Here is an 11,186-nt window from a genome sequence, read left to right on the forward strand (position 1 = left end):
GGGGGGGAGGAGGGAGGGGGGAAGAGAGGTGGTGGTGATGGTGGAGGGCACTTGAGGGGAAGAGCACTGGGTGTTGTATGGAAAACAATTTGACAATAAAATATTATGGGAAAAAAAACCAATTTGATAAATGTACATCCTAAGTCATATGCTGTATAAGCCTCACCGAGTCCAATTTATTTTATCTCTTTAGAAGCTCTTGATGACTTGAATCCCATGGCTTGCGGGAAGTGAAAGAGGAGTCAGAAGTGATGTAAAATTCCAGACATGAAAGTCTAGGATACTTGTGATACCGTTACTTAAATAGGTGGTTGAACATTTTTTTCTGTTAAAATTTATTTGTCTTTGTGGACTTGGAAGATGGTGGGTTTTACTTTATAGCCATACAAATGGAGACTTTAGAAAAGGGGACAAATAAAGACTGGACACAAAGACTTGAGAGTCATTAGGATAGAGTTAGGCACTGTGAATGCCCTCAGAAATTTGGTATAGAGTAGAGGAACAGAGAACCAAGGACTGAGTTTTGGGGAATCTATTGCTAAGAGAATGGGAAATTAAAGGGGCCATACAAGAAGGAGTTGGCAAGTTTGGGAGAGACATTTAGTTTTTCCCAGTAGCTGTTCTTCTCCTCGAGGGTGATAGAACTCCTGATTTTTGGTTAGTCATGTGGCCATGCAGAAGAGGGACTGTTTTCAAATTTCATTTCTTTTTTTTTCTTTTCCAGTTTCTTATTTATTTATTTATTTATTTTTAAATGTTTTTTTTATTTTTATTTTTATTTTTTTTAATTTATTTTTGAGAGACAGAGAGAGAGAGAGAGGTAATGCGAGCAGGGGAGGGTCAGAGAGAGAGGGAGACATAGAATCTGAAGCAGGCTCCAGGCTCTGAGCTAGCCATTAGCATAGAGCCCGACGTGGGGCTCGAACCCACAAACTGTGAGATCATGACCTGAGCTGAAGCCGGACACTCAACCGACGGAGCCACCCAGTTGCCTCTCTTTTCCAGTTTCTAACAAACATGTGAATAAGTTCTAGCCAGTTAGATGTAAGTGCAGATAAGCTTAGTGTCCCAGAAATATTCCTAAAGGGCATACCTTCCTAGTTTTCTCTTTTTCCTGAGACTGGCCTGCTTATATAAAGATTGGATCTGCAGCAGGCATCTTGCCTATATAGATAAGGACCTAAACCCTAGGAAGAACCTGGGTCCTAATGATTTATAGTGAGTTGTCATAATTGCCCTCTGAATTTTTATTTTTTACATGAAAGATTATAACCTCATATGGTTAAACCATTATAAATTAGAGTTTTCTGTGTTGGAAATCCAGAGTCATAAAAAGTGAGTCATAGAAAGGGAATATTTCTCAGTGTCCGGTATGGCAGAAAGATCAGTGACATGTGGAGTTAATTAAGATCTTTGCATTTCATAAAATGTTAGAGTTATAAGTTAACTGTACAGATTGTTTAATTCAGTCCAGTTTATGGATAAGAAACTGATGCATTGGGGTGCCTGAGTGGCTCACTCTGTTAAGCATCCAACTCTTGATTCAAGTCAGGTCTAGATATTGGGGTTGTGATTTTAAGCCCCATGTTGGGTCCCATGTTGGGTTTTACGCTGGGTGTGTAGTCTACTTAAAAAAAAAAAAAAAAGAAAAAAGAAAGAAACTGAAGTGCTTGTCTGTACCACCCATCCGCCTCCTCTTAGGAGTGAATGGTTATACCACTATTGGGTCGCAAATACTGGGCTAGAAGTTACCGAAGTCTGTATTTTGAGAATTTATATTAAGTATAGTCTTACCCCAGAATTGTTTCAGCTGGAATCTGGTGTTGTAAACCAAATTGCAAAACTTAAAGCAGGAGAAAGGATAGGAAGCTGAAACAGCAGATAAAGAATGTTTGTTTGAGAGCTACCCAGCAGGAGCCTGGGCCAGGGACAGCCAGTTCTGTGCACCAGTTGGGTCCTGGGTTTGGTCCCTTAAGCTAGAGCAGCAGTGCGAATGCCCAGAATGCATTGCCCAGAATGGAAGTCCCCCCGTCCCACTGCCCGGCTTCCAGGGCGGCCTAGGTGGTGGAGAACTGCATCAACTACCAGCAGGGGACCCCCCACAAGGTGTTTCTGGTGCGGACTATCAAACAGGCCAGTCTGGAGGATATTCTAGGAAGAGGACATAAGTATTGCCTTAAATTTTCTGTGGAAGAAAGTATCCAAAAACAAATTACACTGAATTGTACAGCTGAAGTACTGTACCCTCTAACGAGTCAAGATACTACCAGAAGTCAACTTCACATTTGAAGGAGAAAATTGGAAAGAACCCAGATAAAGAAGGTAACACATTTTATCAAAGACTCAAGTCAATGAAGGACCACTTGAAGCACAAAATATTCCAGACATTTCTGGAAATATCTCCAGAAATGAAGCCAGTTCGACATTTAGCTTGGGTTGCCTGTGGTTATATAATACGGCAGAATTCTACTGAAAACACATGGTATAAAATGGTAAAAATTCAAAGTGTCAAGCAAGTGCAAAGAAATGATGACTTCATTGAATTAGACTACACCATTCTACTTCATGACATTGCATCTCAGGAGATTACTCCTTGGCAACTGCAAGTTCTCTGGCATCCACAGTATGGTACTAAAGTAAAGCATAATAGCCGTCTGCCAAAGGAAGCACAACTGGAGTAAATGAAGACCCTAAAGCTGGATGAAGTGTCGACATGCTTATAAATTCTGTGTATTCCATCCAGATCTTCAGGGATACCCAGCTTATGGGGCCAAATTGCAAAGTGTCACTTTGTATAAATGTCTTTATTGCAGTATAGAACTACATAGATTCTGTAACAGTGTCGTGATGTACAAGTATCCCAACACTAATAGTGGTATGTATATTCTATAATAAAAAGCTTCAATTCCAAAAAAAAAAAAAAAAAAGAAGACTGAGTCATCTGATTTTGAGAGGTAAGAATATCTGGTTGGAGGGGCACCTGGATGGTTCAGTCAGAGGAGCATGTGACTCTTGATCTTGGTGTCATGAGTTTAAGCCCCACATTGGGTGTAGAGATTACTTAAAAAAAAAAAAAAAGTATCTGGTTGGAAAACTTTGAACACTTTATCTTAAGGGTAAAAACTTTATTATTGTTGTTATTTTTAAGTATGTTGTTTTTTAATCTGAGTTGTCTGGCTAATTAGTGGTTAATTAGATATGTTTGAATTAAATTGCAGAAATAGGTCCAATGAGAGTTTAAAAAATGTATAGTACAGATACCAGCATAAATGAGTGGAAATGGATGGAATTAGAGCAGTTGATGCTGTAGAGGGTGGATAGGTACGGGAAGAAAGTTCCTTAGGACCTGGGGTCTCAAACATATTCTGTGTACAGAAAACAAATATATCATTGGGCTTTGACTCCTCCTTTCTAAAGAGGGTGTACTTTGGAAAATAAAATTGCCATTTGATGAGTCTTGGAGATATTCTGTAATGGTGTACATCCAAACATGTCCCTGATCACCTGTGGGGACTTTGTAGGAGGTGACAAGTAACGTAGGCATTTAATAGAACCAGAAATCTACAGGTAAACTTAGCATTAGTGGATAGGGAAATACAGTATTGGGAAAAGATAGTGGTAAAATGTGTTGAGAAAGGTTTCAGGGTAAGCTTTTAAATTTTAGATACAAGTATCAAAATAATGAGTTTCTAAGAAACCTAAACTCTCAAAATAACTTTTTGAGCAGCAATTTTATTTCCCAGTTGTAGGTTAATTTATGTGTTATTATATTATTATGTACAGGATGTGATGACCATCTCCATTAAAAACTGTTACAAAAATGAAGACACACGGGGCATCTGGGTGGTTCAGTCAGTTAAGCATCTGACTTCGGCTCAGGTCATGATCTCACGGTTCATGGATTCGAGCCCCGCTTCGGGCTCTGTGCTGACAGCTTGCTCAGAGCCTGGAGCCTGCTTTGGATTCTGTATCTCCTTCTCTCTCTGCCCCTCCCTACTTGCGCTGTCTCTCTCAAAAATAAAAAGAAAACATTAAAAAAATTAAAAAAAAATGAAGACACTGACTAAATCACTGTGTTGGTGGTGGACTAGTGTTTATTTATTTTAAATGTTTATTTATTTCGAAAGAGACAGTGTGAGCTGGGGAGGTCCGAGAGAGAAGGAGAGGGAGAGTCGCGAGTAGGCTCCTTCTTTCAGCGCAGGGCCCAATGTGGGGCTCAATGCCTCCAGCTGAGAGATCATGACCTGAGCTGAAATTAAGAATCGGATGCTTAACTGACTGAACCACCCAGGCACCTCTACGGTTTCTTAATTTTAAAACATTGCTGTTGTCAAAACTGAGATCATTAGGTATTACATGATTTAATGCTCTGTTAATTATTGTTAAACTTGAGTAATGACTTGGGTTATGAAATTATAAAGTAAAGGCTGTTTATTTAAAATTCTCATTTCTGTAATCTTTTTAAAGGAAAAGATACCTTATTGTCTTATAATTATTTAGCTTTCATATACTTAGCAGTGTCTTCATTTTAGAATTTTTCATTAGAGGATTTTTTTCTTTTTTTCTTTTTTTAGTTATATCTGTGTTTCATTGTTTACTGGAAAAAAAAAAGAATGAAAAAGTAATTTTGCCTGTGGAAAGATTTCATACGATTACTGAATTTGAGACAGGTGAGATTTGAAAAAAATTTATGTACAGTTTTACAGATATTGATTATTTTGGAGTATAGAAACAAAAAGGTTAAGAAAAGAAAAAAAAAGCTTGTATTTTAAAGGGACCTTCACACTCTTATAGGAAAACACCAGATGCTTTTCAAGATGCTTTAACAACAGTACAGTGTATTGTATGATAGCTACAGTTTAGCTCTCCAGCCCTGTCATAACACATCTTGCAAATTTGATGGCTTAAAACACTTATTTTCTCACAGTTTGGGAGATTGTAAGTCTGAAATCAAGGTGCTGGGAGGACAGTGCTCCCCCTGAATACTCTTAAGGAAGGATCCTTCCTTGCTGCTTCTAGTTTCTGATGGCTCTAGGCTTCCTTGGTTTGTGACAGCAATCACTCTGATCTCTGCCTCTTTTTGACATGGCCGCCTTTGGTGTCTCTATTTCCAAATCTCCTCCTTTCTCTTATTAAAACGGTAATAATTGGATTTAGGGGTCACCCTACATCTAGCATGATTTCATCTTGGGATCCTTAATTATTACATCACCAGAGACCCTATTTCCAAATAAGGTCACATTCTGGAGTTCTGGTAAAATTTTGGGGGGGACATGATTCAGCCTACTATAAACATAGTGACTCATGAAGTTTTTATAATGCTTGCTGTTTGTACGTATTAGGAAATTTATCTGGACATAACAGTGCAAAATATAAGACTTAATTAAATAATTTTGTAATAGATTATACTTTGAAAAGCCAAATATATTTTAAAAAACCATTCTCATAACGTTATAAATTAAAACAACATTCAATCTAAATATTTGGGTGAATATATACTGTGGAAAAGTCAGAATTCCTTGGAATATCCCAGCATATATGGTTTTGTACATAGTTTTTAGAAAGGTTTAGATCTATGTGTGTGCTTTCTAAAAATTTTTTTAAAGTTTATTTATTTTGAGAGAGACAGTATGAGTGGGGGAGGGGCAGAGAGAGAGGGAGAGAAAGAATCCTAATCAGGCTCCACACTACCAGCACAGAGCCCAATGCAGGGCTTGAACACATGAAGCCACGAGATCATGACTTGAGCTGAAACACTTAACTGACTGAGCCACCCAGGTGATCCTAGGTCTATGTGTGTTCTTTGTTGTAAATTTTACTTGTGCTGGGGCGCCTGGCTGGCTCAGTTGGTAGAGCATGTGACTCTTGATTTCAGGGTGCTTTGTTCAAGCCTCACATTGGGTGTGGAGGCTACTTTAGAAAAATTTTTTTTTTTACTTATGCCACCTCTTCTGTCCAAATTATTGTGTTGGGGAAGCCAATTATCTTTAGATGTGTCACACAGCTTACATTTATTTAAGCATTTTCTTTATAGGCAGAGACTATCAGATTGGATCTTCAGTTCATTTATTTAAAAAATATTGAGTACTTTCATATACATTGTCTCACAGATTCTTCATAGAAATACAGTGAGTTATCCTGTGGGGTCTGTCAAAATTAAATAATTTGCTCATTTTCATACTGATTTTAAATTGAATTAAGTGAGATTAAATGGGACTCAAAACTGACTTTAAATCAAAACTTTTCTTTATAAGTACATTGTAGGGAGGAGGGAGTGAAGAAGATTGTGGGACAGGAATAGGGAGAGTTTATTAGGTTAGGAGACGGTAGTAGTGGCAGATGTACTGAAGTGACAAACAATGAGTAGATTCTCAAATGGGCAGAAATATTGGGACTGAAAGAGAACTGGTAAGTAATCATATAGGGACCCGAACAGGAGAATTGATAAGTAATAAATGAAGACTATATTAGAGTAGTTATGACTTTTTACCCCTGTTTTCATAGTCCAGCTACTTTCATTGCATTTTTTTTTCGTGTCTTTCTGCACTTTATCTCTGGAGTTGAAATTCTTGATACTTTGAAAAACATAATGTAAAAACCTGTTACATAAGAATGTTCAAAAGTATTTCTGTAGGAGAACTTGGTAAAAGTGCTTGCTTTCATAGGAAGCAGAGTAATTGTCTTTGATTTTAGACTGGTGGTCTGGTCTCCTTTCTTTACAACTTGTGCATCTTGTTTTACTCATCTTGACTTTTCCTACTTTGAGATCTAGTTTTTAACTGATCTTTCTCTGCTTGGCCCTTAAAATCTTTTTTTTTTTTGGTTTGTTTGTTCAGATGATTAGAAACTCTGCTCATCTATTTTTCTATCCAGTTTTGACTCCTACTGTCATGGTTCTAGTATATTAGCACCTTCCTGCTTTCACTTACCTGTCTATTGATAAATTGTTTTTTATTTTATTTATTGTAGTAATGCATTCTTGTTAAAAACATGTCAAACATTACAGAAGGTTGCTGAATCTGACTGTAGTACCTTTCTCTTTAGACCTTGTCACAGTTAATTTCATTCCAGGTACTTGCAGAATAATTTTCTAGTTCTTTTTTTTACTATTATTTTTAATTGCAGTATAATTAACATACAGTGTAATATTAGTTTCAGTTGTACAATATATTGATTCAATAATTCTCTACACTGGTGCTCATTATGGTAAGTATACTCTTAATCCTCTTTGTCTAGTTCACTATTCTGGCCCCCTGCCCACTTGTTACCTGCATTTAAGAGTCCATTCTTTGTTTCTTTTTTCCTTTGTTCATTTGTTTTGTTTCTGAAATTCTACATATGAGTGAAATCATATGGTATTCATTTTTGTCCAACTAACTTGTTTTGTTTAGCATTATATCCTCTAGGTTCATCTATATTGCTGCAACTGATAGGATCTCATTCTTTTTTTAATGACTAATCCATTATATATATACATATATATACACATTATATATATATTATATAGAATATATATGTATATACATGTATATACTGTTTCTCTAGTGTTCTTATAGAATGCTACTTTTTTTCTTAACACTTTTTTTAAGATTTTATTTTTTTAAGGAGGGGTGCCTGGCTGACTCGGTAGAGTGTACCACTGTGGCCACTCTACCAACTGGGCCAACCAGGCAACTCTGAAATAAGACTTTTCTTAAGGCTGAAAACAAAACAAGGATATTGAAGCTAGAGAGAGAGAGTAGCTATCAAGTCAGTCATCTGTTTTGCAAGGTATAGTGTAGACCTGTTTGATCTGTGGTCTCTGAAAGAGATACTGTCCTAGCTAGCTAATGGACTGCCATCATACGATGGAGGTCTTTTGTACTTTCAACATGTTTCTTAAGTCTAGGTCTTAGGTGGGGGTCAAACAGTCCATTTCTCTCAGAGCTACCTAAGGTATACTTTCCTGGTTCTAGTTTACTGTCCAGGGATCTCTCTCTTCTGGATGATTATACCAAAACTGTGCTTCAGCAGATACTTACTCCTTAACCATGGGCCTTAAACTGTGGTACAAACTGGACTGCTCTATTAGAATTCAGCATAGGAAAAGAAGAATATACCACATATAGAAATGTGGGAAGAGGATCTCTTTGTATTTGTATCTGTTTTCCACCCATGGTCTCAGCATTAATAAAACTTTGATGTTACCTAGAAACATGGTCATAACATTCATGTACAAATCAAAGCACAGCTAAACAAGCGTCACATTTTCTGTTACTTTTGAAAGAAAAATAAGTTCTGTAGAACTGTGTGTTCATATTTGTTTTTAATGCTTTGTAATATTTCCTGTTTGATTTTAATCTGAACAAATAATGATACCAGTTTCATTACTCAGTAAGCATGAATGTTGGTTGAAGCAGTTTTTTTTTTTAAGCAGTTTTTAAAAAACAATAGTTTAAGTCTCCAAATATCTAAATCCTGGGTTGATTTAATTTGTGCAGTTAAATTGAAATAATGTTTTCTGAAAGCTGTCCTGTCACTTAAAAATTTTGTTTTTAATGTTTATTTATTTTTTGAGAGACAGAGAGAGAGAGAGAGAGCGCATGCGAGTGAGCATGAGTGGTGAAGGGGCAGAGAGAGAGAGACAGACAGACAGAATCCAAATCAGGCTCCAGGCTCTGAGCTGTCAGCACAGAGCCCAATGCACGGCTCGACCCCATGAACTCTGAGATCATGACCTGGGCTGAAGTTGGATGCTCAACTGATTGAGCCACCAAGGTACCCTCCTATCACTTTTTTTTTGACCCCCAAAAAAGAAATTGTACATTTACCCACCACTGGATTTGACGTAGGCCCTATAGAGAGTGTCTCTACCTTCCTGATTTATTTTTAGCCCTTCAAGGCATCATTGTGGATTAATGCCAAGGCCCCCAGGAAGGTGACATATTCCTGGGAGTTCACCACCTGGTCTTTATTCTGGTCCAGGTCCTCCATCGCCTTTGCAGTGTTGATGTCCTACAGCTTTGGGCCAGTGGTGGGCTCTTTCTAGATCGGCTTCTTTGGCTCCTTCTTGGTCAGGGTGTTTTGTTACCTTCCCTGCCTGAGTACTTATGGAAGGTAGTCATGAGGAGGCCAAAGACCTAACCCAGGTGGCATGCTGTGGCTGAGTGCTGGGCTTAGAGCAGGTGGTTAAGAGAGCATTGAGAGAGTGCTGAGGGACTCTTACCACTTTTTAAAATTTTTGTATAATGAGTTTGTATTTTCTACAATGATTAAACAATAACTAGTTACCAAAGCATCTGATTAAAATATCAAAACAGCACAACTGGTGTGTTTCTCTTATGCACATATTATGGCTCACTAGAGATTATTTATTTTTAATGGACAATTTTGGAGATATGGTATGGTGAAATCATTTTGCCAAGGGTTATTATTTTTTTTTAATTTTTTTAATGTTTTATTTATTTTTGATACAGAGAGAGACAGAGCATGAGAGGGGGAGGGGCAGAGAGAGAGGGAGACACAGAACCAGCAGCAGGCTCCAGGCTCTGAGCTAGCTGTCAGCACAGAGCCTGATGCGGGGCTCGAACCCACGAATGTGAGATCTGACCTGAGCCGAAGTCGGAGGCTTAACCAACTGAGCCACCCAGGCGCCCCTTGCCAAGGGTTATTTGTGTTTGTAGGTCATGAGATTTGAAAGTATTGAAGATATTATTGGAAGACTTTAGGAAATGATGTGGATAGCTAATAATTGGCAAATAGGTAACCCTCAGCTATAGTGAATTACTTTTCATCTCTTCAAGAATTAAGGAAACAATAACTTTGCAATTGCTACTCCTTTGTTATTTGTCTGATTTTAACCATCCTAATGGGTGTGAAGTGATGTACTGCTGACATTTTAACAGATGGTTTTTCAAAGGCTTTGGTGTGCATTTGTAGGTATCATTTTTTTCCCAGTGTGATTCCTTCCCCCCCCCCTAATGTTTATGTATTTATTTTGAGAGAGAGAGAGAGAGAGAGAAAGGGAGAAAGAGAATTTCAACCAGGCTCCATGCTGTCAGCATAGAGCCTGATGTGGGGCTCGATCTCATGAACTGTGAGATCATGACCTGAGCTGAAATCAAGAGTCAGATGCTTAACCAATTGAGCTACCCAGGTAGTCCATCTTTTTTTCTTTTAATCAAAGTGTAATTGACATATAATATCTTAATAGTTTCAGATATATCATGGTAATACATTTTTACAAATTATGAAATTCCCACTGTAAGTCTAGATATAGATATCCCCTTTCTCTCTCAAAGTAAATAAACATTACAGTATTATTGACTATGTTCTCTATGGTATATAGTATCATTTTTATTTTACTTGTTACAAAACAAGTTCATAGCCTCTGTTTAGTTATACAGTCTGTGTTTTTAAAACTTAACTGCATATTACTGGCAGCTTTACATATTCTAAATATATATTATATGATAGCACTAATTTTTATTAGCTAAAAATTGTGTTTAACATGCTAACATATAATTTAATGTCCATGTAATCACTTTACCAATTAATCTCTTATGATTAGACATTTTGGTTATTTCTAAATTTTTGCTGTTAAAAATAGCTGCTGTGAGGAATCCTCCTAGCCAAATCTTTGCATTCATCTTTAATTTCTTAGGATAAAAAAGAGAGAGGCCAGTAAAGTTTAGTAGTTACAAGGAAGGGATTGAGCCAGATGATCTGAATTTGATTCCTGGTTGATTCCTCTTAGAGTTCTGGCCTTAGGCAAGTTATGTAATTTTTCTGCATCTGAGTTTCTGTATCTATAAAATGGTATAATAATAAGTAGTATCTACTTCATAGAATTGTTTTGAAGATTAAATGAGTGGGGTGCCTGGGTGGCTTAGTTGGCTAAGCATCTGACTTTGGCTCAGGTTGTGATCTCATGGTTTGTGAGTTTCGAGCCCCATGTCATTTTCTGTGCTGACAGCTCAGAGCCTGGAGCCTGCTTCAGATTCTGTTGTCTCCCTCTCTCTCTGCCCTTCCCCCTCTCATGCTCTGTCTCTCTCAAAGATAAAAATTGAATAAAAAAGGAATAAATGAGTTAATTTTTGTAAATTATTTAAACAGTGTCTGGCACACAGTGTTAAGTTTTAATTTCTATAAGTGGAATTGTTGGGTCAAAGGATAGGTATATATATATATATATATATATATATATA

The 11,186-nt window shown here is 37.2% G+C and overlaps 1 protein-coding gene and 1 pseudogene across 2 annotated transcripts in view; both read left to right on the top strand.

Moving 5' to 3' along the window:
* Positions 1-11,186, top strand: part of SBF2 (SET binding factor 2) — a 483,232-nt gene that overhangs the window by 10,060 nt on the left and 461,986 nt on the right. The gene's annotated exons all lie outside the window — the stretch shown is intronic.
* On the top strand, positions 2,002-2,696 carry LOC115306256 (annotated as a pseudogene).

The sequence above is a fragment of the Suricata suricatta genome, chromosome 11 (assembly GCF_006229205.1).
Source record: "Suricata suricatta isolate VVHF042 chromosome 11, meerkat_22Aug2017_6uvM2_HiC, whole genome shotgun sequence".
Lineage (NCBI taxonomy): Eukaryota > Metazoa > Chordata > Mammalia > Carnivora > Herpestidae > Suricata > Suricata suricatta.